This window comes from Triticum dicoccoides, chromosome 3B (genome assembly GCF_002162155.2).
Source record: "Triticum dicoccoides isolate Atlit2015 ecotype Zavitan chromosome 3B, WEW_v2.0, whole genome shotgun sequence".
NCBI lineage: Eukaryota > Viridiplantae > Streptophyta > Magnoliopsida > Poales > Poaceae > Triticum > Triticum dicoccoides.
The window spans coordinates 167,263,876-167,277,063 of record NC_041385.1 but is presented as its reverse complement, the minus strand read 5'-3'; positions in this window follow the sequence as shown (position 1 = coordinate 167,277,063).

Here is a 13,188-nt window from a genome sequence, read left to right as displayed (position 1 = left end):
TTTAAGCCTCCCCCAAGCTTGAGCGATGCTTTCTCCTTCGCGAGGCCAAAAATTGCATATATAATTGCGATCACAATGAACAAGATGCATAGGGTAATACTTTTGATGAAATTCCAATTTCAATCTTTTATAGTTCCATGATCTCGTATCATCACATAGCCTATATCATGCCAATGCGTCTCCCTTCAAAGATAAAGGAAAACCCTCTTCTTAACAGCATCATCGGGTATACCTGCAAGCTTAAATAGTCCACAAACATCATCCACATAACGTAGATGTTCATCAAGATGCTTTGTTCCATCTCCTGTAAAAGTGTTAGCTAGCAGTTTTTCCATCAAACCCGAAGGAATCTCAAAAGGAGTTTCATTTTCAATAGGTTCAGTAGGTTGCGTAGGTTGAGGAGCAACTCTTTGCTCTACTGGACGGGGTGAAGATACCTCGAACAAGCCCCTCAGACAGTTACTTTCCATAGTAACAAGTGACAGAAAATTTCAGCACACTAAATAAATTTTTCTGTACCAAATTCCACCTACCAAAGGCGCTTCACTCCCCGGCAACGGCGCCAGAAAAGAGTCTTGATGACCCACAAGTATAGGGGATCTATCGTAGTCCTTTCGATAAGTAAGAGTGTCGAACCCAACAAGGAGCAGAAGGAAATGATAAGCGGTTTTAAGCAAGTATTCTCTGCAAGTACTGAAATAAGTGGTAAAAGATAGTTTTGTGATAAGATAAATTGTAACGAGCAACAAGTAACAAAAGTAAACAAGGTGCAGCAAGGTGGCCCAATCCTTTTTGTAGCAAAGGACAAGCCTGGACAAACTCTTATAATAGGAAAAAGTGCTCCCGAGGACACATGGGAATATCGTCAAGCTAGTTTTCATCACGCTCATATGATTCGCGTTCGGTACTTTGATAATTTGATATGTGGGTGGGCCGGTGCTTGGGTACTGCCCTTACTTGGACAAGCATCCCACTTATGATTAACCCCTATTGCAAGCATCCGCAACTACAACAAAAGTATTAAGGTAAACCTAACCATAGCATGAAACATATGGATCCAAATCAGCCCCTTACGAAGCAACGCATAAACTAGGGTTTAAGCTTCTGTCACTCTAGCACCCCATCATCTACTTATTACTTCCCAATGCCTTCCTCTAGGCCCAAATAATGGTGAAGTGTTATGTAGTCGATGTTCACATAACACCACTAGAGGTTAGACAACATACATCTCATCAAAATATCGAACGAATACCAAATTCACATGACTACTAATAGCAAGACTTATCCCTTGTCCTCAGGAACAAACGTAATTACTCACAAAGCATATTCATGTTCATAATCAGAGGGGTAATAATATGCATAAAGGATCTGAACATATGATCTTCCACCAAATAAACCAACTAGCATCAACTACAAGGAGTAATCAACACTACTAGCAACCTACTAGCACCAATCCCGGACTTGGAGACAAGAATTGGATACAAGAGATGAACTAGGGTTTGGAGATGAGATGGTGCTGGTGAAGATGTTGATGGAGATTGCCCTCTCCCGATGAGAGGAGCGTTGGTGATGACGATGGTGATGATTTCCCCCTCCCGGAGGGAAGTGTCCCCGGTAGAACAGCTCTGCTAGAGCCCTAGATTGGTTCCGCCAAGGTTCCGCCTCGTGGCGGCGGAGTCTCGTCCCAAAAGGTTCTCTCTTAATTTTGTTCTCATCGAAAGACTTCATATAGGAGAAGATGGGCGTAGGAGAGCCACCAGGGGCCCATGAGGTAGGGGGGCGCGCCCAGGGGGCGCCCCCCACCCTCGTGAGCAGGGTGTGGGCCCCCTGGCCTTCATATTTGGCGACGATTTTTCTTTATTTATTTCAAGATATTCCGTGGAGTTTCAGGACTTCTGGAGTTGCGTAGAGTAGGCCTCCAATATTTGCTCCTTTTCTAGCCCAGAATTCTAGCTGCCGGCATTCTCCCTCTTCATGCAAACCTTGTAAAATAAGAGAGAATGGCCATAAGTATCGTGACATAACGTGAAATAACATCCCATAATGCAATAAATATTTTCATAAAAGCATGATGCAAAATGGACGTATCAGCCGTCCGTGACATCTTCAAGCGTCTGGACCAAGAAGGGAAGCAGCTTGGCGGGTCCGTCCTCCGCGCCAGCCAATGGCTTCTCTAAGCCGCCGTCGTAAAGCATCTTTAGCGTGATGCGAGCCTTCTCCCCCATCTTTGCGAAGGCCACCCGATCCTCAGCCAAGACCTTCGCCTTGGCGTCCAACTCAACTCCCTCCAACTTCAGCGCCTGCTTCAGCGTCTCCAGCCGGTCGCGGTCGGCCAAAAGCTCAGCGTCGCGATCCCTGACGGCTGCCTCCCGAGCCGTCATCTCCTCCTCCTTCTCCTGGCGACCCCGAACCTCCTTGGCAAGCTCGTCGCGCAGGCCTTGCAGCTCGTCCCCCAGCACCTTGCAACAGCTCTGGACATCCGTGGCATCACCCAAAGTTGCGTCGCGAGCCGCCTTGGCTTGGGAGCTGGCTTGTTTCTCCTCCTCGAGGGCCGACACAGCCTGGCTCAGCGCCGCTCGGACAGAGGCATCGGAGTGGACCCAGCCAGAGACCAACTCCAGGCGCCCGACCGCCAGGCGGGGGTCGGCGCCTTGGAGATCTTCTCGCGGTCGACCTAGCTCGGCAGCAGCACGATCCAAGACGGTGGAAGGGGCCGTAGAGACGGCAACCGGTGGAGTAGGAGGCGAAGACGGCAGTGTGATCACAGCGTCGGGTGTTGGGGCCTTCGGGACCTCGGCGACCTCGATGACAGCGTCCAGCGCGGACGCCTCCGGAGTCACCAAGACCACGGGGCCTGGATCCACGCCAGTACGCCCCTCCTGACCTCGTGAGGATGACTGGGCGGGGAGGCACGAGCCTTGCTGCCTCCTTTTCCCACAGACGAAGGTGTAGTCTCGGCAGGCGAGCTTGCCCTAGCCAGAGCTCCCGAGGCCCCCTCGGTGGTATCTCGAAGGCGAAGGAGGGAGGAAGGCAAATCCAGGAGCACGGGGGCATGGCGGCGTGAAGCACCAGCTCACGGGAAGAGCCCTTAGCATGGACCCCGGGGGGCAACGACACGCACCGCGGTGACTCGTCAGCGTTGCCGATGGTGCTGGCGGCGCCGCTCGGTGTCTCCTTCTCTAGAACCCCCGGCTCGGGCGTACAAGGGTAGCGGAAACCCCGGCGGTGGCCACTCGTACCAAGGCCTCGACGTCTCGAGCACCCTCGTCATGGCAACAGGGGACTGGCCGCTTCTTCAGTGGAAGTGGGACGGGCCCCTCTTGGGGGCCTTCCCCTTCTCTTCGGTGGAGAACCGACGAATTGGCGCCATTGCTCGTTGGAGGTGAGAGATTGATGCAGATCTGGAGGATTCCAGAAGTGAGGAGGTGAAGGGCAAGAAAGGGGATCTGAAGCAAGACGAATGGGAGCAATGAAGGCAATCCTGAACCGGACCAGCCCTTTTTGTCATGTCGAACGGTTGCCGAGGCAGCATGGGGAAGCGGAGACGCCCACGTCCAATCAACCGCCACGTGGCACCCAAGGCCGCAAGCTGTTGGGGCCCGCGGTGCTTCGCACTTACCCCTTTGCTTCTCCGCTAAGCCAAGTCCAAGCGCACCTTGGGCCCGAGGGCTACTGTCGGTGTTCTGGGAACGGGGGTCCCCAGACTTGCCTGCATGCAGTCTGCGGCGTGGCTCAAGTGGTGGCCCGGTGCGGCCCATCTTCATCGACTCAAGCTCAAGACCCCCGCAAGGGGCCAAGCCTCGCGGGGAGGACGACAGGAAGCTTCCTCAGGAGCGGCCTCGCTAGGCAGGCTCGCGAGGAGGCAGAGAGATCAAGGCGAGGTTACCTCGCGAGGTGCACATGATGCAAGCCATGACGATCGAGACCAGGCGGGCGCCAGACGGGCGCCGGCCTGCGCAGTGTCCTTGTTTCCTCTTTGGTGCAAAGGGAGCAAGCTCAGACCAAGGCATCAGGCAAAGGCTACCGTTTCGGTGTAACAAGACCAAGACCAGTAGAGCGGCAGGATGGAGGTCATCGTGGAGCCGAAGACGGCGTCATCCTCAGGGCCTTTGGCAGTCGAAGACCAACTTTAGTCAGGATAAGCTGTACTAGATGTTCCCCTTCAAAATGGCCGTTGTTGGCGCCCTTCCCGCTCAATATTTGGGAAGAGGACCAAGGCCTCTATAAATAGGACTAGCCATTCTCAAGGCAGGGGATTGAGCAATCGAACCTTAGCCGGAACCACCCACACCAGCACAAGAATACCCCTCGCGAGGTTGTTCCTCCCTTGTATTGTTCATCATCAGCCCCTGAGGCAATCCACACACCACACACTGGAGTAGGGTATTACACCACAATGGTGGCCTGAACCAGTATAAACTCCGTGTCCTTTGTGTTGATTATCTTGCTAGCCTAGATTCTTAGCGAGGCTTTGGGACGTAGGTTGGTAGGGGAGAGATCTCCGCGCGCACGCCAGAGTTCGAACCTCAAGGGTCTGCCGGAACCCGAAATCCGACAGGATCAATGGGCCTTCTACGTCCCGTAGGATCCATGGGCCTTCTACGGGCCGTCTCATCTATGGACCTTGTACGGGCCATATAATGGGCCGTAAACGGGCTAGAGTGGAAATCGTATGTTTTATCGGCTGACCATAATGGGCCATTAATAGGCCGTATTTGATGATGCTATGAAAATGGCCCAACAGATTAACGGGCCACAAACGGGCCGACTGTATCCACGGGCTGAATTTGGCCCACAAGCAGAAAAGGCCAGTAACGGGCCGTAAGTAACTGAATGTTGTAAATGAGTTCAAGAATAAATGGGCCCTGAGAAGGCCGAAAGGTAACACGGGCTGGAAACGACCCAATGAATGGGCCGCTAATGGGTATAAAGCGATACACTATTCATTACGGGTCGATTTCACCACGAGCTGTTAATGGGCCAAGAGTTACAAAGGTACTCATATGGGCCAAAAGACGTCATGGGCCATACATGGGCCGGAAGTTACAATGGGCTGGAATCATATTGGACGGCCCAGATGACGCTACTAGGCATAATTCTGGTAGGCTGTAACGGGCCGTGAGTTAGCGGGTTGTAAATGGGCTATATGCGAACATGCCGTTAATAGGCTTTCCATGGGCCGGCTCACCACCTTTTGACCAAGTCAAACGGGTCGGCCTTTTCATGGGAATGGGCCTCTATTGGGCCGTGCCACGTGTCAACGTATCATAGGCGCCTTGGGTCCAATGAGTGGATGACATCTGTCCCAACGATGAGCCGACACGTGTTTCCTCCAGCCAATGATGATTTTACACGTGGAAAATCCCCACTGATTGGGGCTGTTAACGGGATATCGGATCCAAAACCGGACCCGATAGCTTAACGGTGTTCCGTTACGGTGGATGCCACGTGTCGGTCACCCTTGACGAAAGCACTTCTGTGACGCGCAATTTATCGTCGTGGAAGTGGACACTTCCGTGATGATAATTTTGGTAATGTCATGGAACACTTCTACGAGAACATAGGTATGACTATCTTGATTCTGTCATAAAATCGTCATGGATGTACATGCATGACAAAAAATGCGACCTACTGTGACAAACATGTATCATCACGGAAGTGTATTTTTTTGTAGTGCTCCATGATCAAATCCCCCTCCGACAGGATGCCAGAAAAGGCCCCTAGATGGGATCTCACGGGTAGAGAAGGTTGCGGCGGTGAAAAGGTGGTTTCGTGGCTCCCCTGGATGTTTTCAGGGTATAAGAGTATATATAGGCGAAGGAACTAGGTCAGGGGAGCTACGAGGGGCCCACGAGGTAGGGGGCGCACCCTCCTGCCTCGTGGCCGCCTCGTTGCGTTTCCGACTTCAACTCCAAGTCTTCTAGTTTCCTTTCGGTCCAAGAAAGATCATCGCGAAGGTTTCATTCCGTTTGGACTTCGTTTGGTATTCCTTTTCTGCGAAACTCTAAAATAGGTAGAAAAACAGAAACTCGCATTGGGCCCTCGGTTAATAGATTAGTCCCAAAAATAATATAAAATAGCATATAAATGCCTATTAAACATCCAAATCATATAATATAATAGCATGGAGCAATAAAAAATTATAGATACGTTGGAGACGTATCAAGCATCCCCAAGCTTAATTCGTGTTCGTCCTCGAGTAGGTAAATGATAAAAACAGAATTTTTGATGTGGAATGCCACCTAACATATTTATCCATGTAAATTTCTTTATTGTGGCATGAATGTTCAGATCCGAAAGTCAAAAGATTCAAAACAAAAGTTTAATATTGACATAAAAATAATAATACTTCAAGCATACTAACAAAGCAATCATGCCTTCTCAAAATAACATGGCCAAAGAAAGCTATCCCTACAAAATCATATAGTCTGGCTATGCTCTATCTTCATCACACAAAATATTTAAATCATGCACAACCCTGGTTTCAGCCAAGCAATTGTTTCATACTTTAGTATTTTTAAACTTTTTCAACTTTCATGCAATACATGAGCGTGAGCCATGGACATAGCACTATAGGTGGAATAGAATGGTGGTTGTGGAGAAGACAAAAAGGAGAAGATAGTCTCACATCAACTAGGCGTGTCAACGGTCTATGGAGATGCCCATCAATAGATATCAATGTGAGTGAGTAGGGATTGCCATGCAACGGATGCACTAGAGCTATAAGTGTATGAAAGCTCAAAAAGAAACTAAGTGGGTGTGCATCCAACTCGCTTGCTCATGAAGACCTAGGGCGTTTTGAGGAAGCCCATCATTGGAATATACAAGCCAAGTTCTATAACGAAAATTTTCACTATATATGAAAGTGACAAAATAGGAGACTCTCTATCATGAAGATCACGGTGCTACTTTGAAGCACAAGTGTGGAAAAAGGATAGTAACATTGTCCCTTCTCTCTTTTTCTCTGATTTTTTTTATTTTTTTATTTGGGCCTTCTCTTTTTTATGGCCTCTTTTTTTCTTTTCTTTTTTTCCGTCCGGAGTCTCATCCCGACTTGTGGGGGAATCATAGTCTACATCATCCTTTCCTCACATGGGACAATGCTCTAATAATGAAGATCATCACACTTTTATTTACTTACAACTCAAAACTTAGAACAAAATATGACTCTATGTGAATGCCTCCGGCGGTGTACCGGGATGTGCAATGATTCAAGAGTGACATGTATGAAAGAATTATGAATGGTGGCTTTGCCACAAATACGATATCAACTACATGATCATGCAAAGCAATATGACAATGATGAAGCGTGTCATAATAAACGAAACGGTGGAAAGTTGCATGGCAATATATCTTGGAATGGCTATGGAAATGCCATAATAGGTAGGTATGGTGGCTATTTTGAGGAAGGTAATGGTGGGTGTACGGTACCGTCGAAATTTGCGCGGCACAAGAGAGGCTAGCAATGGTGGAAGGGTGGGAGTGCATATAATCCATGGACTCAACATTAGTCATAAAGAACTCACATACTTATTGCAAAAATCTACAAGTCATCAAAACAAAGTACTGCACGCATGCTCCTAGGGTAAGGGTTGGTAGGAGTTAACCATCGCGTGATCCCGACCTCCACTCATAAGGATGACAATCAATAAATAAATCGTGCTCCAACTTCATCACATAACGGTTCACCATACGTGCATGCTATGGGAATCACAAACTTTAACACAAGTATCTCTCAAATTCACGACTACTCCAAACTCTAATATCACCATCTTCATATCTCAAAATAATCATAAAGAATCAAACTTCTCATAGTATTCAATGCACTTTATATGAAAGTTTTTATTATATCCATCTTGGATGCCCATCATATTAGGACTAGTTTTATAACCCAAGAAAATTGCCATGCTGTTCTAAAATACTCTCAAAATAATATAAGTGAAGCATGAGAGTTCAACAATCTCTATAAAATAAATCCACCACCGTGCTCTACAAAGATATAAGTGAAGCACTAGAGCAATATTGTCTAGCTCAAAAGATATAAGTGAAGGATATAGAGTATTCTAATAAATCACGATTCATGCGTGTCTCTCCCAAAAGGTGTGTACAGCAAGGATGATTGTGGTAAACAAAAAAGCAAAGACTCAAATCATACAAGACGCTCCAAGCAAAACACATATCATGTGGTGAATAAAAATATAGCTTCAAGTAAAGTTACCGATAAACGAAGACGAAAGAGGGGATGCCGTACAGGGCATCCCCAAGCTTAGGCTTTTGGTTGTCCTTTAATATTGCCTTGGGGTGCATTGGGAATCCCCAAGCTTAGGCTATTGTCACTCCTTATTCCATAGTCCATCAAATCCTTACCCGAAACTTGAAAACTTCGCAACACAAAACTCGACAGAAAATCTCATGAGCTCCCTTAGTATAAGAAAATAAATCACCACTTTAAGGTAGTGTTGCAAACTCATTCTTTATTTATATTTGTGTAATATATATTGCATTCCAACTTCTCCATGGTTCATACCCCCCGATACTACCCATAGATTCATCAAAATAAGCAAACAACATGCGAAAAACAGAATTTGTCAAAAACAGAACAGTCTGTAGTAATCTGAATATTTTGAATACTTCTGTAACTCCAAAAATTCTGAAATAAATTAGTGGACGTGAGGAATTTTTCTATCAATATTTTTCGAAAATAATCAACTCAAAATCACTCTTCTGTTAAAAATGACAAATAATATTGTGAGCACAAAAGTTTCTGTTTTTCAGCAAGATCAAATTAACTTTCACCCAAGTCTTCCCAAAGGTTCTACTTGGCACAAACCCTAATTAAAACATAAAACCACATCTAACAAGAGGCTAGATGAATTATTTCTTACTAAACAGGAACAAAACGCAAAGAACAAAAATAAAATTGGGTTGCCTCCCAACAAGCGTTATTGTTTAACGCCCTTAGCTAGGCATTGATAATTTCAATGATGCTCACATAGAAGAATTGAAACACAAAGAGAGCATCATAAAACATGTGACAAACACATCTAAGTCTAACATACTTCCTATGCATATGCATTTTATAAGCAAACAAATTATCAAGGCAAGCAAAAACTAGCATATGCAAGGAAGAAGAAAGAGACGATAACAATCTCAACATGAAGAGAGGTAATTTAGTAACATGAAAATTTCTACAACCATATTTTCCTCTCTCATAATAATTACATGTAGGATCATAAGAAAATTCAACAATATAGATATCACAAGACATATTCTCAACATGATCCACATGCATGCGAAGTTGACACTCTTCCAAAATAGTGGGATTAACATTAACTAAAGTCATGACCTCTCCAAACCCACTTTTCTCAAAATTTTCATAAGATTGAACATTCTCCAAATATGTTGTATATAAAGTTGACACTCTTCCAAACCCACTTTCAATATTATAGCAAACATTATTACCAATCTCATATTCATCATGGGGCTTGAAGAAATTTTCAAGATCATAAAAAGAATCACCCCAATCATGATCATTGCAACAAACAGTAGACATAGCAAAACTAGCATCCCCAAGCTTAGGGTTTTGCATATTACTAGCACAATTGACATTAATAGAATTTCTAATAACATCATTGCAATCATGCTTTTCATCGAAGGAACTATAAAGTATGGGTGCAATAGCAACAATCTCATGTTTAACATAAGGGACTATAGCAAATTCATCTCCATAAATATTGGCATCATGGCCACAAGAATAGCAAGCGTCATGTTCATCAAGGGATATTTCAATCAAATCATCGGAATCATAATTATTATTTTCTTCCAAAGCAATGGTCCTTCTCTCAATAAATTCTTTGACATAGACATTATGAGCATAGTTTTCATAGCAATATTTAAGTATGTCAAAAATTTCAGATTTGTAGAGAGTAATGTCATACTTTTCAATCAAAGAAGCAACTTCATAAGCACCCTTAAAAGCAACAAATTCTTCAATTTGTTCGATATCATAGTAACTATAAACACCCTTTGCATAAGAAGATAAGATTTCATTATCATTAAACTCACATAGGTAGGGAAGGTGTTTTTTAGGGTTCTTAGAGCAACAAGTAAAATCATAAATTTCACAAAGATTCCAAGCATAACACAGCAAATTGTTTATTTGATTCCATAAGAGTCTTCCTTTTTCAGACAAACGGTGACACACAAAATGAGCATGCTTATCTAAAGATTTTGCCTGAACTAAACTAGTTGGGGTTTCAACATGAGCACATATAGATCGAAGATGATCGAAGTAGAACATTTTAAGTGGATCCATATAGATATATTTTTAGCAAGCAAAGATGCAAGCAAATAGAAGGCACATGGAAACACAAGCAAAAATACATACGGGAGGAAGGCAAAGAAAATGCAAATCTTTTCGAAAATCATTTTAGAAGTGGGGGAGAGGAAAATGAGAGGCGAATGGCGAATAATGTAATGCAAGGGAGAAGAGTTTATGATGGGTACTTGGTATTGCTTGACTTGATGTAGATCTCCCCGGCAACGGAAACGGCGCCAGAAATCCTTCTTGCTACCACTTGAGCTTGCGTTGGTTTTCCCTTGAAGAGGAAAGGGTGATGCAGCAAAGTAGTGTAAGTATTTCCCCCAGTTTTGAGAACCAAGGTATCAATCCAGTAGGAGACAACGCACAAGTCACCAAATACCTGCACAAACAATCAACAACTTACACCCAACGCGATAAAGGGGTTGTCAATCCCTTCACAGTCACTTGCAAAAGTGAGATCTGGTAGAGATAGATAAATGGTAAAGTAAATATTTTTGGTATTTTTGGTTTATAGACCAGAAAGTAGAAGATTGCAAAATAGTAGATCGGAAACTAGTAAGATGTAAAAGAGATTCAATATAATTGAAAAGAGACCCGGGGGCCATAGGTTTCAGTAGTGGCTTCTCTCAAGATAGCAAATATTATGGTGGGCGAACAAATTACTGCCAAGCAATTAATAGAAAAGCGCATAGTTATGATGATATCTAAGGCAATGATCATGAACATAGGCATCACGTCTGTGTCAAGTACACCGAAACAATTCTGCATCTACTACTATTACTCCACACATCGATCGCTATCCAGCATGCATCTAGAGTATTTAGTTCATAAAGAACGGAGTAACGCATTAAGAAAGATGAGATGATGTAGAGGAATTAACTCAAGCAATATGATGAAAAACCCATCTTTTTATCCTCAATGGCAACAATACAATACGCGCCTTGCTGCCCCTACTGTCACAGGGAAAGGACACCACAAGATTAAACCGAAAGCTAAGCACTTCTCCCATTGGAAGAAAGATCAATCTAGTGGGCCAAACTAAACCGATAATCCGAAGAGACTTGCAAAGCTATCAAATCATGCATATAAGAATTCAGAGAAGAACCAAATAATATTCATAGATAATCTGATCATAAATCCACAATTCATTGGATCTCGGCAAACACACCGCAAAAGAATATTACATCGAATAGATCTCCAAGAACATCGAGGAGAACATGGTATTGAGAATCAAAGAGAGAGAGAAGAAGCCATCTAGCTAATAACTATGGACCCGTAGGTCTATGGTAAACTACTCACGCTTCATCAAAGAGGTAATCGTGTTGATGTAGAAGCCCTCCATGATCGAATCCCCCTCCGACAGGATGCCGGAAAAGGCCCCTAGATGGGATCTCACGGGTAGAGAAGGTTGCGGCGGTGGAAAAGTGGTTTTGTGGCTCCCCTGGATGTTTTAGGGTATAAGAGTATATATAGGCGAATGAAGTAGGTCAGGGGAGCTACGAGGGGCCCACGAGGTAGGAGGCGCGCCCTCCTGCCTCGTGGCCACCTTGTTGCGTCTCCGACTTCATCTCCAAGTATTCTGGTTTCCTTTCGGTCCAAGAAAGATCATCGCGAAGGTTTCATTCCGTTTGGACTTTGTTTGGTATTCCTTTTCTGCGAAACTGTAAAATAGGCAAAAAAATAGAAACTGGCACTCGGCCCTCGGTTAATAGGTTAGTCCCAAAAATAATATAAAATAGCATATAAATGCCTATTAAACATCCAAAACAGATAATATAATAGCATGGAACAATAAAAAATTATAGATATGTTGGAGACATATCAAGTGCCGCATAGCACTATGCATTTTCGAGCTTTTTGGTAACTTGTTGCCAAAAGGGGAGAAAGTGTATAGATCATAGGCTTCGAGAGAGAGTGTGTGTTTTGCTTTTATTTTCCTCTCTTGCTACTTTATTTGCTTGTTTGGTTGCTACAATTTATTTTTGCTTGTGTGTGAGATACTTCTATGGTCATGTGTTTGATCATATTATGCTTTAATGTGTGTTTGGACGATGATATCTTATCACTTGTGTATGATCATTCATGTTTTGCCTTGGTGATGAGTGCATGCTACTTATATTCTATCATTTTGAGCGCTCCACCAAGATATATGTGACATGGAAGAGTAACCCATGATCCTAATCGATTGTGCATTTGCATTCAAAAGCAAATTTTGAATAATGCACAAATTTAGGGGGAGCTCTTGCTTATCACATACTTCTCAAAGCGACGATGTACTTCATTTATATTATCATTTGTCGAAGCTTTGATCTATATGTTATCATTAGTTACCAAAAAGGGGGAGATTGAAAGTACAGCTAATCCCCAGGTGCTTTTGGTAATTCATAACAACATATAGCTCATTGAACTAATATCCATTCAAGTTAAATGTTTCAAAAAGTTCAATTATTAGCATGGCATGGACTAGAGATGTGGACCCCTCAAAATGCTAAGGACACATATTGGCAAAAGCTCAAGACTCTTCATTTCTATTTTAGTGATCCAATATCACATTGAGTCCATAGGAAAAGTCAATACTATAAAAAGGGGATGAGGTGTTGCTTAATGACTTGCTTTCTCAAAATGCTTAGTGATATGCTCCAAAGCCCTCAACCACTTTCTCAAATCCAAATATGTCCTAAACCTAAAAGTCAAACTTGGCCCCACCAATTTGATTTATCTGGCGCCACCGAGTTCTCTTGACATAGCCATAGCCAGAAATCCTAATCAGTTCGGTCTCACCGATAGGGATATCGGTCTCACCGAGATGGGATTGCAAACTCTCTGTTTCCCTTCATAAGGTTTCAGTCTTACCGAAATGAGTG